The sequence below is a fragment of the Halichoerus grypus genome, chromosome X, assembly GCF_964656455.1.
Source record: "Halichoerus grypus chromosome X, mHalGry1.hap1.1, whole genome shotgun sequence".
Classification (NCBI taxonomy): Eukaryota; Metazoa; Chordata; class Mammalia; order Carnivora; family Phocidae; genus Halichoerus; species Halichoerus grypus.
In genome coordinates, this window is record NC_135727.1 from 12511480 (window position 1) to 12528386 (window position 16907).

Sequence of the window (16907 nt, forward strand, 5' to 3'; positions counted from 1 at the left end):
CTGTGTCTCTCTCTGTCAAATAAATAAATAAAATCTTTAAAAAAAAAAAATATGGGCTTCTTTGGAAAATGTTGCTGATTGAAGATGTAATTATGGTATAATAACACAGAGGATTTTTATCATCTGAAGACAAAAAGCAGGTGGCTGCTCAGTTCTTCAAATCCTGCTGCCACTGCAGACATTTCTGTCAAAGACTCTGGCCTGCACCTACCTTCCCTCTCACCTCTGGCCCCAGCCGGAGCCCCCACGCTGCCTCCTGGCTGCCCCAAGCCCACGTCATATCGCCTCCATCCCACCTTCCGCTTCCCCAGGCTTGCCTATGACAAAGGGCCCCAAAGTTAAGACTCCGACTTTCTTCCTCATTCTACTTTGCTTTGGCTAGAAATTCAGATTAAGATACCTGGTGTTATTTAATCCTTACAACAGCCTGGGAGGCAGGAACCAGGGTCAACCCCAGTTTACAAAGGAGGGCTGAAGATGGGGGAATTCAAGTGCATTCTGTAGGTCATATGGCCAACAAACGGCAGGGGCAGAATTCAAAACCAGGCCTGATGGACACCAAATCCATATCCCTTCTGCTCTACCACTGACCATTTCTACTATCGAATGTGCCCGGGTCCCAGCAACCAGTAAATAGGCGCGTCTGCCTCCAAATACTATATTCTAAACCTTGGTTCTTTCTTGAAATGACCTCATTTAATTCCTGGAATGACCTCAAAGGAAGTGCCCTGTCCATGTTTACATGTGAGTATGCAGACTCAAAGAAGTGAAGTCACTTGCCAGAGTTCTGTGGGAGCACATGGGCCCTCTGTCCGAACCCTGTGGAGCAACATGTTGAGGCTAAATGTGATAGAGTAAGTATGTGCCTCGTGAAGTGCAGCTCAATGTTCTAGTGTCAGCATACATATTGCTCTGTCCTTCTTGGTGTGTGAGGCCTCCTGAGTACTGTGGAGTGAGTTTGGGTATTATTAGAGGTGTCTGTGAAGTCTGGGGCAAGTCTGGGCGTCGTGGGGTGAACACGTGTGTTGTGGATTACGAGTCTCTGCATATGGCTCTTCTCCGGGTTGTGGTCTGAGTCTCTGAGGACTGTGGGGCAGGTCTGAGGGTTCCGGGGCTAGTTTCTGGGTTAGGTGGCATGTCTCTGGGTAGTGCTGTGAGGCTAGACGTTATGTGGTGAAATGCATCGTGGGTTAGGGGTCTTGTTGTATAGCTAGTCTCTGTGCTATGGCATGAGGCTAGGTGTGGGGGGAGTCTGGTGAGGTAAAGTGAGTCTGAGTGTGGTGGAGAAAAATCTTTCTGTTACGGGGAAATCTCTTTGTACCTGTGGGTGGATGCTACATGTTTGGGGGTGATAAGTCTTATGTTGTAGGGTGAGTCTGTCTGAAGGAATGTGGGTCTAGGTGTTGGGGCAAGTGTATGGGTTTTGTGAAGTATTAGTAAATTGTAGGTCCTATGAGTGAGTTTCTTGTGATGTCAGTCTGCGACTAGTATGATTCATGTGTGCACTGGGAGGTTGGTCTCAGTGCACATTAAGGGAAGCATAGCAAGGGCAGACGAGGTGAAGCAGTGGATTATGGGTTGTCTCTATGAATTATGGGTCCTGTGAGTTCCGAGCTTCTGATTTGGAGTAACTGTGCTTTGTGGGAGTGATTCTGGGTGTTCTGAATTTCATGGCTGTGATTTTTTTGGGTGTACTGTCAGGAAAGTTGGGATTGTGGAACATGTCCTTACATTATAGGGCATGTCTAGGTGTTGTGATGTAGACATCGCAGTCTGTACATTTTGAGATATATCTTGGAGTAATGGGGTGAGACTATGTGTCATGGGTTGATTCTAGAGATTCATAGCAAATTGTTTTGTCATAGGGCCAGTCTTTGCATTGTAGGGTACGTCTGTGTCTTATGGGGAATCTGTGTGGTTTTTTTTTTTTTTAAAGCAGGGGGAGTCTCTCAGGTATGGGGTTGTGTCTGTACATGGTATGGCATTTCTATAGGTTGTGGTCCAATGCTGAGTATCGTGCAGCAAGTGTGTATGATACACACTGATTGCGGATGTGGTGTTGAGTGTGTTCTGGGGTTGTAAAGAGAGTACGGGTTGTTACGGGCAAGTCTGGGTGTGGGGGAGCTTGTGTTTGTGCTGTAGGACTACTCTATGTGCTGTAAGGCATATGTGCTTTATGATGTATTTCTGTGTGTGATGGGGTAGGCCAGTGTGTAATTGAGTGTGTCTTGAGTTGGAGATTTTTATGTTGGGTGATGATTTGTTTTGTGGGGTGAGTTTGTGTGGCGGGCAGGTCTATGTATCATGGGGTGTGTCTCTCAGTGGTGTGGGGCAAGTCTGCATATTGTAAAGTTTATCTGCAGCATTGTGGGTCATGTATTGATTTTGTGGGGTGATGTGAGATTGTGATGAGATTTTGTGTGTGTAGGAGAATCTGAGTGCTATGGGGCATATCAGTGCATTGTGGGGAAAACCTGGTATGGGTTGAATTTGTATCCTGTGATTTGATTCTAGATGTTTAGGAGTGAATTTGCATTTGGGATAAAGTCTGAGCATAATGTGGCCATTGTGGGACTGTGGGGAGCGTCTGTGTATTTTCAAGGTATTTTGTACATTGTAGGATGCATCTTTTCATTGGAGGTTTTGCCAAGGTGTTGTGGGGGTGAGTATGTGCACCATAGACCGTGTCTAGGTTGTGGATCGAGGGTGCCTTGTGGGGCAACGCTATGTAGTAAAGCATGTCTGTTGAGAAACAAAACTGCGGAATATGTCTTCATCTTGTGAGTTAAGTCTGTGTATCCTCGGGCAATTCTGCATTTGGAGATAGTTTTCCTTTGTGAGGTATTTGTCTTGTGGAGTGACTGTGTGTGTGTGTTGGGGTGTGTGTGTTACATCAGAATGCAATTCTGTGTTTGTAGGAGAAACCTATGTGTTATAGAGTACATCGGTCCATAGGAAGCTAGCTGCATCAACGTATCGTGGAGCCATTTTGTGCATTACATGTAAAACATGTCTTAGTGTCGTATGGCAAGACTGTGAATTTGGGGGTGTGGCTGGATGTATGCCGTCTATTCTTACCACAGTGGAGTAACTTTATGTTGTAGAGTGAAGCTGTGCATTGTAGGGAGATTTTTGCATTGTGGAACTTAACTATGGGTTCTAGGGCATGTCTTGGCGTTATGGGGTAAGTCTGGGCATTGTAGTGCAAGTCTGTTCATTGTAAGTTCATTGTATGTATTGTGAGGCATTTCTGTAGTATTATGGTGCAAAACTGAGTTTTGAGGCCAATCTAGGTGTTATGGTAATACTGAATGCCTATGGAGTAAGTCTTGGCATTTTTTGGAGAATTTCTACATTGTGAGGTAAATTTGTGCATTGTGCTGGAATTCCAGGGGCTGTGGTAGGAGTCTTATGTCATACAGCATGGGTGACATAATAAGTTGGTCTAAAAATTGAGGGGTGAGTGTGGAGGTTGTGGGAGAGTCTGGGTATTGTGAGGCTCATAGACATGTTGTGGAGTGTTTCTTGGTGCGGTGGCACACGTCTGTGTGTTTGGGCACATATCTGGCGGTTGTGGTATGTGATGGGCTAATTATTTGCTTTGTGGTTGAGTCTGCATTGTGGGATGACATGCGTAGGGGTAAAGTCTGTGCACTGTAGGATGAATCTGGAAGTTGAAGAAATTTCTATACAGTTGTGGGTCAAGTCTGTTTTCTGTGGTACGTTTTAGGGCTACTGGACAAGGATGCTGGTGGGGGTGGGGTTGAGTCTAGGCATTTGAGGATGTGACTGGATGTTGTGAAGGAGTCCACTGATTATGGAATGTATGTTTTGAGAAAAGTTTGTAAGTTGTTATGCAATACTGTGTGTTTCTGGGGGGTCCATATCTTATGTGGTGTATCTGTGTATTGTGGGATGTATGCTGTGGGAGAAGCTGTCCATTTTGGAACAAGTGTGTGTTTCTGTGCAATTTGGGGTGCTGTGAGGTGGACATTATAGGGAAAGCTCTGCAGTGTTATTGGATTCTGTGAATTGCTTGGGGGGTATCTAAGCTGTGACTGTTGTCTATACACTGTATTGTGTGTCTGGGCATTGTGGGACAAATGTGAGCTGTCAGTTGGCTCTAAGCAAGGGCAAATCTATGTGCTATGCGGTGTTTGATGCAGGGTGGGTTTGTGTATTTTGGGCTGAGTGTGCATGTTTGGCACAAATTTGGAAATTGTGTGCTAAGTGTGTGATGGGGGAGCCTTCGTTCTCTGGGGTAGGTCTGTGAGTTGTCGGTCATGGTTGTGCATTATGATGCAGTTCTGTACATTGTGAGACAACTCAAAAAATTGTGAGCTGAGTTTGAGTGCCGTTGTTCCTTTCTATTCATTTCAGGGCAACCATGGGCTTGGTGAGGGTGTTTCCGTGGGGGCATATTTTTATATTTTAATATGATTTGGCAGCTATTTTTAGAATCTGTGTGTCATATTGTGAGTTTGAAACGCTATGGGTCAAATCTGTGCAAATTTGGGTTTTGGTGCAAGTTTGGGGTTTGTAGGGTTAGTGTGCTGTGGGGCAAAAGTGTGTCACGCTGATCTATATCTTGAATAATGAGTTGATGTGCTGTGATGTAATCCTATGTGCTGTGAGAGAAGTCTGTATCTTGGGACACATCTCCACACTGTAGGGTGTGTCTACGTGTTGTAGTGTATGTGTGTGCAGTGCTTGGGCATATCTTTGCACCATGGAGTAACTGTGTTAATTGTGAGGTTGTTCTATATATTGTAGGATGGATTGTGTCTTGTGATGCTGTTCCATGCCTTGCTGGGAGAGGAGGTTGAGTTTTGTCACTGACCCCAAACGTGTTTTGGGATCCGTCTTCTGCTGAGGGGTGTGTGTGTGTGTGTGTATTTTGTATCAACTCTGAGTATTGTGTGACACATCTATGTGTCATGAGTTGACCCTATACAACGCATGGCAAATCTATACACTCTGGGTGGTTTTGTGTGCTTTGGTGTGGGTCTATGAGTGGTGAGCAGAGTCTTGGCTTATATCTAGGAATTGTAAAGAATGTCTGAATGACCGTGTCATGGAAGAGATGCATGGGGGGGCATGTTTCTGCATTGTAGGAAGAGTCTTGGGACATGAGATGCATCTCCCCATTGTGACTTGATACTGTGCATTGTAGGGGGCATATCAGTGCTTTGTGATATGATTCTGTGCTTTTTGGGAAGAGTCTGAGTTGTGCATTTGTGTCTGTGCATTGGGTTTTTTGCAATTCTGTATGCTGCACAATGAGCTAGTTGTTGGTGGAGCTAGAAAGTCTGTGTAATGGGTTGTGGATGCATATTGTATGATGTGTCTTTGTCCAGTAAAACAGGTCTAGGGGCTCTGTTGCTCCTATCCTCCCTGTAAGCCAGGTGTTTTCGTGGCAAGGTGAGGGTATGTTGTAAGGCACGTCTCTGTTGTAGGGCACGTCTGTGCACTGTTGCCCAGCTAAGTGCTTTTGAGGCAAGTCTGCATACTGTGTATTTCTGTCTGTGCATTAATGATATGGTGTTTCTGGGTACTGTGGAGTGAATCTGGGTATCATGAGGTGATTCTGGATGTTGTGACACATGTCTGTGCACTTTAGGATATGTTTTTGTGTCCGAGGACAAATCTAGGGTTGTGATATTAGATCAAACTGAGGAGGGTGGACCTGCGCTGCACGGGATGAGTCTGCACATTGTGGATTAAAAGTTATATGAGGCATGTGTGTGTCATATACGAAGTGGTCTGACATCTGTCTGGATTGTGGGGCATGTCTATGCATTGTATGGCATGTCCAGGTGTGGACAGGCAAGTCTGTGAGTTAAGGGGCTTATCTATGTATTATAGGGCCTCTATGTGGTAGAGAAGTGGGGGCGGGGAGGATGCTTTGCTGTGAGCCTTGGTGTTGTGGTTCTAGTGTTTTCATTGTGAAGTGACTGCATACGTTGTGGAGCAAATCAGCTGTGTAGAGTGAGTCCATGCACTGTGATTCCAACCTCTGCATAGAGAGTCTGTGTTGCACGGCACACCTGTGTTATGAGGCAGGCCTATGCACTGTGGGGTTTATCTGGACTTTGTTGGGGTTTATACATGGTTTTGTGGTGCATGACTGTGCTGTGTAAAGCCTATGTGTATCATGTGGCAGTGTGGGCTTTGTGAGGCATACCTTGGCACTGTGTGACTATTCTGTGCATTAGGGGGCGAGTTTGTGGATTAGGGTTATGTCCATACTTTGAGAGGCATGTCTGTATGTTGTGGGGCAAGTTTGTGGGTTGTAATCTGTGAACAGTGAGTTGACTCTGAATGTTATGATGTGAGCGTGGGACATGCAGGCAGACATCTGCATTGTGGGAGACATCAATGCATTATGGGACATGTTTGCAGATTGTGGTATAAGTCTGTGGTTATAGGTTGTTTTTGAGGTTTATGGGTCCTGCATACCTTTCAGGGGACTATGTGGAGACAACTGAAAGTGTTTGGGGCCTTTGCACTGTGATGTAATTGTTCCCTTGGGGAGCTGTGGGTTGTGCGGGTGCTAGAGTGCACAGTGGGACAAGATGGCGCCCTGTGACGCCATTCTCTACTGTGTGGGAGGAATCCGCACTGTAATGCTGGGTCTGTACAGTGTAGGGCATGTCAAGGTATTGTGTGTTGGCTCTGTGTGTTTCCGTATGTTGTAGGTATTGTGAAATGAAGGTATTTACTGGAGCCAGTTCTATGCCTAATACAGGCATTGCCGGGTGCATCTGCTTGTCGTATGATTCTGCATATAGAAGATCTGTTTGTGGGATTTGGGGCTATCTGTGTGCTGAGGCACAAGCTGGTAGGTTGTGGAGCAGGTCTGAATCCTATGGAAAGATAATCTGCATTATGGGGTGAGTCTGAGCATTGTGAGCAATTTGGGGTATACCGGTGATACTTGTGGGTTTTGACAGGGATGGCGTGATACAATTCTGTGTGTTGGAGAAGTCTATGCATTATGGATTGTTTCTAGGGATTTTAAAGTGAGTTCTTTATGTTGAGGGGCCAATGTGCTGTGTCGTGAGTATGTGTATTGTAGAGCCTGTTTATATATATATATATATATATATATATATATATATATATATATATATAATGTATATATTGTATATAATGTGTATATATATATATATATAATGTACATATATATATATAAATAATGTAATATATATATATATATGGTAGGGTGCATTCAGCTGATGAGTCTTTGTGTGGCTAATTGGTCTGTATCATGGGTATGTTTATGCACTGCGATGTGTGTCTAGGTATTGTGTGATGAGTCTAGGCATTTTGCAGAGACTCTGTGTGGTGGCTGCTTCTGGGTATTGTGGGCTAAGTGCCCTCATTATGGGAACTGTAAGCAAAGGGCGGTGACAGTGTGAGTTATGGTGTTATTCTGGGCTTTATGGGGGTATACTCCATGTGTTGTGGGTTGATTCTAATGATTTTAGATTAAGTCTTACCATCATAGTCCAGGTCCTTGTGTAGAAACAACAACAATAATAGCAACAACAAGATCAACTAACATTGATAACACTAATGCTGTGCCGGCATTGTTCTAAACACTGTATAGGCATTCACTCTCTTACTCTTAACAGCCCTACTAAGTAGGTACCATTACTATTCCAATTTATACCTGAGAAAAATAAGGCACAGAGAGGTTACAAAACCTTGCCAAAGTCACACAGTTAGTAAACAACACATGTGGGATTGGAACCCAGGCAATCTGAATCATAAGTGTAAGCTTTTAACCACAATCTGTACCGCCCCTTTGTTTGGGGGTGCGCTGTCCTTGTGGCATGTCTCTGGGCCTTGTGGAGTATGTCTAGGTGTGGTGGCATGTCTTGGGTTACAGAACGGCTAGGGATTATAACATTCATCCAAGTAATATGGGACTTGTGCGTGAATTGTGGGATGGTCTCGTTGAAAGGGCATTCTTTTATATGGTTAGGATGTCGAAGTGTTAATGTTTGCCCTGTGTGGAGAGGCTTTCTATTGTGGGCCAACTGTGTAAGTGGTATGCCAAGCCTCTGCTTTAAAGGAAACTTGTGAGGGAATGCGATTTTGTGATTGTCAAAGGATTTTGTGTGTTTGCATGAGTACCTATTTTGAAAGGTGTGCTTACTTGTGAGTCTAGTCCCTAGATTACGGCACGTATCCATGCCTTGTGCAGTGAGTCTGGGTGTTATTGCTCAAGTCTGCTTTATGGGGGAAGTTTGTACATGGCAATGAAGTTCTGTGAGTCATGGGGGGACCATGTGCGCTGTGCAAAATGTGTCCATGTCGTCGGGGTCTCCAGGTATTCTGAGGCTCATTGCTACATGGGGGGGGAGGCGGTCTGTGCGTTGTTGGATGCCTCTGTGTGTTGTAATGTGTGTGTGTGTGTGCACGTGCATGGGTATGTCCTCATGGAATGCATCTATGCATTTTGGGGCCTTTCTGCACTCATGGGAAGTGTCTTCATGTTGTGGAACATGTTTGTGCAATAGAGGCCAGCAAGCATGTTGTGGGGGGATGAGTGTGTGCGTTGTGGAGTGAGGGTGTGTGTTATGTGATGGTGAGCACTGTGAGGCACCGCTAGGTGTCTTGGGCTATGTAATCTGTATCATGGAGTGTTTTTGTGATTCGTGAGGCAAGCCTTAGTTTATAGAAAGGCCTTATGTTGTGGGTTTAGTCTGTGTGTTATAATGTGACTCCATGCATCGTATAGGGTATATGTGTACATGCTGAGCTGTTCTGGAGCAAATCTGTGTACTGTAGAGCATGTCTAGGTGTCTTTGGATGAGTCTGTGTATTGTAATGAGTCTGCATCATGGGGAACCCCTGAATTGTTGGCTGTGTCTGTGTGTTGCAAGAGGAGTCTTTGGATCATGGCACAGTGTTGTAAATTTAGGAGCATGAGTTTAGGAGCATGTTTGTGAATAGAAGATATATCCACACATTATAAAACAAAAATCTGAGTGTGGGAGGGTGTGTTGGTGTGATATACGGTACATCACTGAGTTGCAGGATGCATGCATGCGTGTTTGTGTGTGTGTTGCATTGTGTTGTGTTGTATTGTGTGTCCGTGCCTTGCAGGGTGAGGCTGGGTGTTGTGCATCTGAATATTGTGGGATGAGTTTGTGTAAAATGGAGCAAGCCTGTGCCCTGTATAGCAAATTTCTTGATTGTGATACAGTTCTGTCTTGTGTGAGTGGCATCTGGCTTAGGGTTCTGTCTGTGTTCTGTAGGGTGTGGGGGGGATTGTGGTGAGCTATCTGTGTGCTATAGAGTATTTGTACGTGTTCTGGGGCTAGTCTATGTATCACGTGGTGAGTCTTTGTGTTGTCAGGTTCTAGGTATTTGGGGTAGATCAAATACCTTTTCCCTTTAATAGTAATGGTGGTGGGGTGGGAGGGGTGATAGTAATATAAATTAACAACTGCCAAGAGTTCCTATGTGCCAGGCACTGTACTAAGCACTTAACATATCATAACTCATTTAATCCTCACCAACAACCCTTTTGAGTAGGTACTATTGTTATCTTTGTTTTACAGAGGAGCAAACTGAGGAACAGAGAAACATACTTACCCAAGGTGATACAATTAGAAAGGGGTGGAACCTGGATCCTAACCCAGGTAGTCTGTGTCCAGAGGCCTTGCTCTTAACCACTACAGAAGTTGTATCTCTGTCGCAGGCCAGAGTTGTAGCTCAATAATATGGTAAAGTAGGTCTGTAAACTATGATGGAAATACTTGCATTACAGGGGTAATATGTGTGTTGTGTGTCTGTCTATATGCTGGGGAAAGTTTATGTGAACGGTTGGTTTTCCATTCTAGAGTAAGTCCGTGTTATGATGCAAATCTGTGCACTACAGAAGAAATCTATGTGTTTCTAGGCACGCCCATGAATTGTAAGTTTTGTGACTGTGATTATGTTGTGGGACAAGTCTCTGCCCTGAAGGGCTTGCCTGCACACTTAGGGTGAGTCTCAGTGTTCAGTGGTGTTTGTGTGCATTGCGGGGCAAGTATGCATGTGAATGCGAGAAGCTGTGCATTTTGATGGAATTCTGTGCACAGCTTGAGCATCTCTTGTTTATGGGCAGCAGTGAAACTAGTCTACGTGCTTTGAGGCAGCTCTGGGGGTCGTAGAGCAAATGGCTGCACATGTTTGGGGCACATGTTCGCAACGTACAGCCACCATAAGGAGTGTGGGTTTTGGGAGATGAATCTGCAGGACAAACGCATGTTGTGACACAATTACGTGCACTGTGGGGGTGGAGCACTATGCTGTGGGATGTGTTTGTGTGTTGCATCTGTGTTGTGAAATGAGCGAGCGGAGTCTGGATCATGCCCGTGACTGTGCCCTGAAGGGCGGATCTGGACACTCTGGAGACAGATTCAGCGCGGCTGTGGCATGGGGGTGTCTGTCATAGAGCAAGTCTGTCCAATGTGCATGCTGTGGTGCGCTGCTGGGCACCGTGGGCGGCGTCTATTTATTGCAGCGTGTCTAAGGAACTGGGGGCATGTTTTGTGGACACCAGGCCACAGGGCGCATTGTGTGGAGACCGTCTCATGGTGGAGGTCGAGATGCGGGAGGGCAAGTGAGTGCACCACGAGGCAAGTATTTATATCGCGTGGGAGCTGCATGTGTTGTGAAGTGAACGGGTGCACAGTAGGATGAGCTTGGGTGTTGTGGCCCAATTCCTGTGCACCACGGGGGGATATATGTGCTGTAAGATATACCACTGCATCTCTGTGATGTGGGGTGAGCTTGTCTGAGGGCTGTGGAGAGTGTCTGGGCTGTAGGTTAAATCTGTGTGCCATGGGGTAAGTCTTCAAGCTGTGGGGTGAGTCTGTGTTCTTAGGGGCAAGTCCTTGTGCTGTGGGACAAGTCTGTGTCTTGGGGAGAAGCTGTGCACCCCGGGACCAGTCTGCCTGAAGTGGGGAGGGCCTGTGTCCCGTGGAGAAAGTTTGTGGGGCAAATTTATATGCTGTAGGGAGTGTCTGTGTGCTGTGGGACATCTCAGTTTGTGGGGCAGACTGTTCTATGGGAATAATCTTTTGGCTGTGGGGAGAATCTGTGTGTTGTGGGGAGACTCTCTATGCCATGGGTTTAGTTTGTGTTTTGTGGGGTGAGTCTGTGTGATTTAGGTAGTGTCTGTAACCAATGGAGCAAGTCTGGGTCCTTGTGGGATGGTCTGTGTCCTGTGGTGCTTGTCTATGTGCCATGAAGCAAGTCTGTTGTGGGAGAGTATGTCCCTCTGTGTGGGTCTCCAAGCTGTGCCAGGAACTGTGTTCTGGGGAGAGTCCAGGTGCTCTAGGGTGCATCTATGTGTTATGGGGTAAGGCTGTGTGCCCTGGGCGGGGGTAGGAATCTGCGTGCTCTACGGAGTATCTTTGGGATGTGAGGGGAGTCTGTGCCCTGGGGAGAATCTTGGCCATGGGTTTAGTCAGTGGGGCACTGGGAGAAATCTGTGTGCTGTGGGGAGAATCTGTGTGCCATGGGGAGTCTATATGCCATGGGCAGAGACCATGTTCTATGGTGGGGGTTTGTATCCCGCAGGGCCTGTCTGTGTGAAGTGAGTCTGTATTCGCTAGAGAGACTGTGCTAGGCAAAGGGCCTGTGTGATATCGGGGCAGTCTGTGATGTCAGGGACTGTGTGTGTGTCATGGATAGAGTCTTTATGGAACAGTGAGTCTGTGTCACGTGGGGCAGGTCTGTGTCCCTTAGGTGAGGCTTTTTGCCTTGCGGAGAATATGTGTGCCTTTGGGTAAATCTGAGTGATATGGGGGATGTCTGTGTGCTCTGGGGCAAGTCCTTCTGCTGCGGTACTTGTCCATGTGTCATGGGTAGAGTCTGTGTGTGTGTGTGTGTGTGTGTGTGTGTGTTATTTGACCAGTGGACAATAGAGGGTACGTTTGTACATTGCAGCGCAAGTCTGTTTCAGGGCAAATTCTCCTTTAATAGCTACAAATGATACCAACACTTACACAGTGGTTACTATGTAACAGACACTGTTCTAAAGGTGCTATTATTAATCTCCATTTTACATCTGAGAAAATGGAAGCACTACATACTATGGTCATGCAACTAGCAAGAGGTAGAGGTTTGAAACCAGGCAGTTTGTTTCCTGTGCCCCCACTATCATGAATTCCCTTCGGGCCCTGGGGGTGTCAGTGGCCTCAAACACTGGGAATACTTCGTGGTCACTGCTGGGTATACTGAGAGCAGGGAATTTGGAAGAAAAGGGAGTAGCTCAAAGCCTTCCAAGTATTAAAAAATAACACAATGCTCTATATACAATAATGATGGCAGTTTAGCCCAGAGAAACTGACATCACGACTGCAGGAGAACTCCTTCAGTGACGTCGGCCCCCACAACAGCCCCCCCCCCCACCGCCGCCGCCACAGCCACATTCAGCCACTGCAGAGGAGCAAATGCGCATGCCCTGGCAAGCTGCTGTTGCCAGGGAAACCAGCCTCCAGTCACAAACAAATCACAGCCTAAATGCACAAGTCAAGAAATGACCGGGGCTCTGGTTGTGAGCCAAATGAGCCCCTTGCAATAAGGGCGGGCAAGGCATCCTTCCACCCAAAATCCCCTATTTTTCTTCCTGAATCAGGAAAGCCTAGAGGCCAGAGTCCGAAGTCAATAGAGAAAGAAGGCTGTGTTGGGAGTGGGGATGGGGGTGGGGCGGTCAACAGTGGGTGGCAGGTGATTTTAATAATCAAAGATTTCTGTGAGCAACATTTAACTCTTCCCCCACTAAGAGTCTGTGTTTCATGCTGGAGCCTTCCGCCTACAGTGAACAGAGGTGAACCACTGGGGTGTGTCTACCTACAAGAGATGGTGGCAGTGATGGCATGGATTGGGACTCATCCTACCTTCTTTGAATCCCTAGATCAGACTACTGCCAGCAACAGGCTGGCAAACATTATTTATTTTTGCTCCTCATACATTTCTTACATTTCCTTCTTATACCATTCTAGAAAATTCCAGGGAATGAGTCCAGACAGCTTTAATTCTCTGAGTACCTGAGAAGTAGAAAAAGAGGTTGAAGGAGGAACCTTAGGAGTAACACTAACCCCGGGGGGAAGTTTTAAACACACAATTAGGATACCAACTGTGTCCAAGAGGAATAGCACATCTGGAACAGTGATTCTATATATTCGGATTCCTCAATTTTAATTTGTAAAAAGCATCTGATAAAAATACAATTTTGGAAAATTTAAAATTTAAAAATCCTGTTTGAAAACCACTGCCCTAAACTGCATGTGCCTAGAATTCTTGAAAGGCATGAGCACGAACATGATGTTTTAGAATGCTGCCAGAAGCTGCAAGAAGGTAGGAGTGGTATTGTGGAATGTGACCATCTTGGGTAGAAAGAAAATGGCCGACCTGTGGACACTATACCCTAGCTAATGGGAGAGCAGTTGTTGCCATTTCAAATCAGTGGAAGGAGGTTGGATTATTCAATAAATGATGCTGAAACAATTGGTGACCTATTTGGAAAAAAAACAAAATTAGATCCTACTTCATATTCATACCACATACCAAAATGAATTCCAGATGAATCAGAGTTAATTGTAAAAAATGAAGCAATGAAATAACTGAAAAAAATACAGGTCAATATACTCATCAAAGGAAAGAAATAAATCATAAAGTAAAAAATTGATAGCTGTGGATATCTAAAAATGTAAAGCTGCAGCATGTAAAAAAAAAAAAAACCAGCATAAATGATACAAAATCAATAGGCAAACCACTGGGAAATAATATTTTTACCACATATGATAAATAAATTAGGTGATAATGTATAAGGTGGTGGTGGAGGAGAAATCTTAAACTGGTTCATACCATTTGATCCAGAAATTCCACGTCTACGAATTTATCCTAGGGGAAAAAAAAAAAAAACAGAAAAGCACACAGAGGTTTCTATGGAAAGATATTCCTTAAATTATAACAGCAAAAACTGCACATATTAAACATTCAATAACTGGACATTTAGTGGGACAACTCTATGATCAGAAATTATGCATCCACGAAACATTGCCTTCTTGTGGAATGCTTAAAAATATGAGGAATTGCTCCCAATATATTGTTGAATGATTATTAAAGCAAGCTGAAAACTACATGTACATATAATTTTCATTTTGTATATAAATATATATTTCTATGCATTTATTTGTATGTATTCAGGAAAGAGGGACTGAGAGTAATTTTTCCAAATTTTAAACAATTAATGTGTGATTTTTTTTTATGATAAAGGGGAAAGATAGCCTTTTTAAGAAGCTACTTTAATAAGTGCTAGAAAAGCAGTGGGAGCAAGATAAAGTCTAGGAATAAAGAGAATAAAAACAGCCTAAATGTACCTATGTACCAATGGAGGACCCAGCAAAGCAAACTCAGTACGTACTACATGAAGATTACAGTATTATTTGCATGTTAGCAGGTACAGAATTTCTTATACAAGATGGACTCCTGGAAAATTTTCTTCACTACACCAGAGAATAGTCACATGTCCCTGGATGCGTCAGTCACTCTCTTTGCCGCAGTGCTCAGTTCAACTTCCCCCTCCCTTTGCATTTAGCAAGCTTTCCTCCACTCCCCCTGCAAAACATGCTACCCGTAGACATTTCTGGCTTGGAAAATGGCCCATCTTGTGAGCTTTCTTTTAAGCGTTTCCTTCTTATTTTTCCTCCTTGATTGCTGTTTGTCATCTAACTCAAAAATCTGCCTTTTTTTTCTCCGTCCTCTTGAAGGAACAAAAAACCTGAATTTCAAAGAAATAAAAAGACCACCACTTCAGCTCTTTTTATTTCTTGCAGAAATGGATCTACTAATGTGATTTCCAGGTGAAAGGGGGCACAAAAGCTTACGCATTTTCAGGCACATTTCAGAAACAAACATAAAAGCTTTTCTGATAGGAATCTCTGCTATCCTTCTCACAGCCCTTTACAAATAAAGAAGCACTGAGAATATTCTGCCTTTACTGTACAAATTGATGTCCATGAATACAAATCAATTATTCAAAATAAAGGCAGTCACAATATTCATTATTTCTTTTTCATGATTTTTCATCCTAAAACCAAATTTTAATCTTTCCCATTCAACACATGTTCATCTCTCACATGAAGCAATTAAGCTGAACATTACAGGCTACCCTCCTCATTTTCTCTCCTGTACAGACATCCAGTCACATGATTTTCTTCATTAAAAAAAAAAAAATGAGGTATGGTATCCTTCCCATTGCAAAGTAACAGTTTTCTCATGCTCTCTCCATATGGGGACAGGAACTCAGATCTGAGCACATTTTCAATCGTAACCCATTCTATCAAGTCTAATTCAAACATCGTAAGGCTGAGATACTGTTCCGAGTGCACTTTCTCATTTTGGTAACATCTTCATCAAGTCATGCGTTGGGAAATATCTTACCAGAATCACAAGGGGAAATCTCTATATTTCCTCCTAGCAACTCATTTGCCATTTAAGAAACGAGCTTTAAACTAGTAAAGTGACCATGGAATATTTAGAATTTAAACTAATTCGTTTTCCCAATACTGCTGATTAGAATCAGGAATTCCTACACAGTTCTGTATTATTCTATTCCATCAAAACTTGCCACTTTAAAAGCACATTTTGGGTATCTATTTTACAAAAGATTTCTCAGCTACTTACCGCTGCCTGCGCTCTGCCTCTCCACCAGCTCTGAGGCCGTGGCGCCGAAGGGGAGGGGGGAAAAGGAGCAGCAACCACTTGAAAATGAGCTGTGCTCTGAAGAAGGGATTCGCTCTATGGAAAGAAATGAAATGCCCTGGAATTATCCTCAAATTCCTCCGAAAGGATAAAATCATATTAAACGTTACATGCTAAAAAGTACATGTTCATCAAAGAACAGATTTTAATAGCAAAACCTCTGATCTATAACCTACTTAAATTGTCTTGATTTCCAGTGGAACCCCTACAATGTCATGGGCTTTTGGCTCTCCTGTCTCCTAGCAACAGTCTCATTAATATTTTTTTTTCTGCAGTGGTCCTACTAGGCATCAGAGAACATTGATAAGGTCTAGTCTCCGGGAGCATTTCGTTGTTCAGTATGTGTTTTCCCCAGGCAAGTAATAAGGAGTGTCAGGCCTTCAGTAACAATTTCTCCAGAGGAAGATTTTGGATTGGAATGACATTCCATTCAAATGACAGAGACTGTTCTTCTGCCCTCCCTTGGTGCAATACTCTCATTAGACCCCTGACCTTAAGATGGGCCTCAGCAAAAGATGCCTAACCCCTTCTGCAATCCCCAAATTACACACAGAAATTCAGGCCCTAAACCAGTGTGTTATTATCCACTATGCTCAGAAAAAAAAAAAAATGCTCAGAATTCACCTGCGTCCTTAGCTCTGTTATCATGACTCCCACCCATCAGCATGGCTACTAGAGGTATATGGCATAAAAACAGTGGATGAAATATAACTAGATCAAAACCCACTTATCTGTAAATATTAACATTAATATGATAAAATATTGACTACATGTTAAGGAAATGAGGGCAGGTTATTATACAATATGTACAATGCAATCACATAACTTATGTGGATAGGAATAAATGTGCGCAAAAAAGTCTGGAAGGATACTACACCAAAATGTTAAGAGTGATTATGTCTGGGTTTTCTATGGATGGTAGAATTTGATGGGAGTTTAGATCATTTTTCTTTTTGGTGGTCTATTTAATAATTTTTCTGCAATTAACACATATCCCTTAGGTTATTAAAAAAGAACCATGCCCGGGGTGCCTGGGTGGCTCCGTCATTAAGCGTCTGCCTTCAGCTCGGGTCATGATCCCTGGGTCCTGGGATTGGGCCCCGAATCGGGCTCCATGCTCCGCGGGAAGCCTG

The 16907-nt window shown here is 44.1% G+C and overlaps 1 long non-coding RNA gene across 8 annotated transcripts in view; it reads right to left on the minus strand.

The window, feature by feature from the left end:
* The window catches only part of LOC144380570 (uncharacterized), a 64618-nt gene extending 48639 nt beyond the window's left edge, over nt 1-15979 (minus strand). For 4 of the 8 annotated variants that reach the window (XR_013444770.1, XR_013444765.1, XR_013444766.1 and 1 more), the window contains exons 1-6: nt 15951-15979; nt 15697-15810; nt 13876-13911; nt 13420-13523; nt 12906-13055; nt 9610-9758 (exon numbers count right to left, since the gene is read on the minus strand). This is a non-coding gene — a long non-coding RNA (uncharacterized LOC144380570). The remainder of the gene's footprint in view (nt 1-9609; nt 9759-12905; nt 13056-13419; nt 13524-13875; nt 13912-15696; nt 15811-15950) is intronic. The other 4 variants (XR_013444768.1, XR_013444769.1, XR_013444771.1 and 1 more) reach the window with 4 other exon arrangements.
* Nucleotides 15980-16907: the final 928 nt, after the last annotated feature.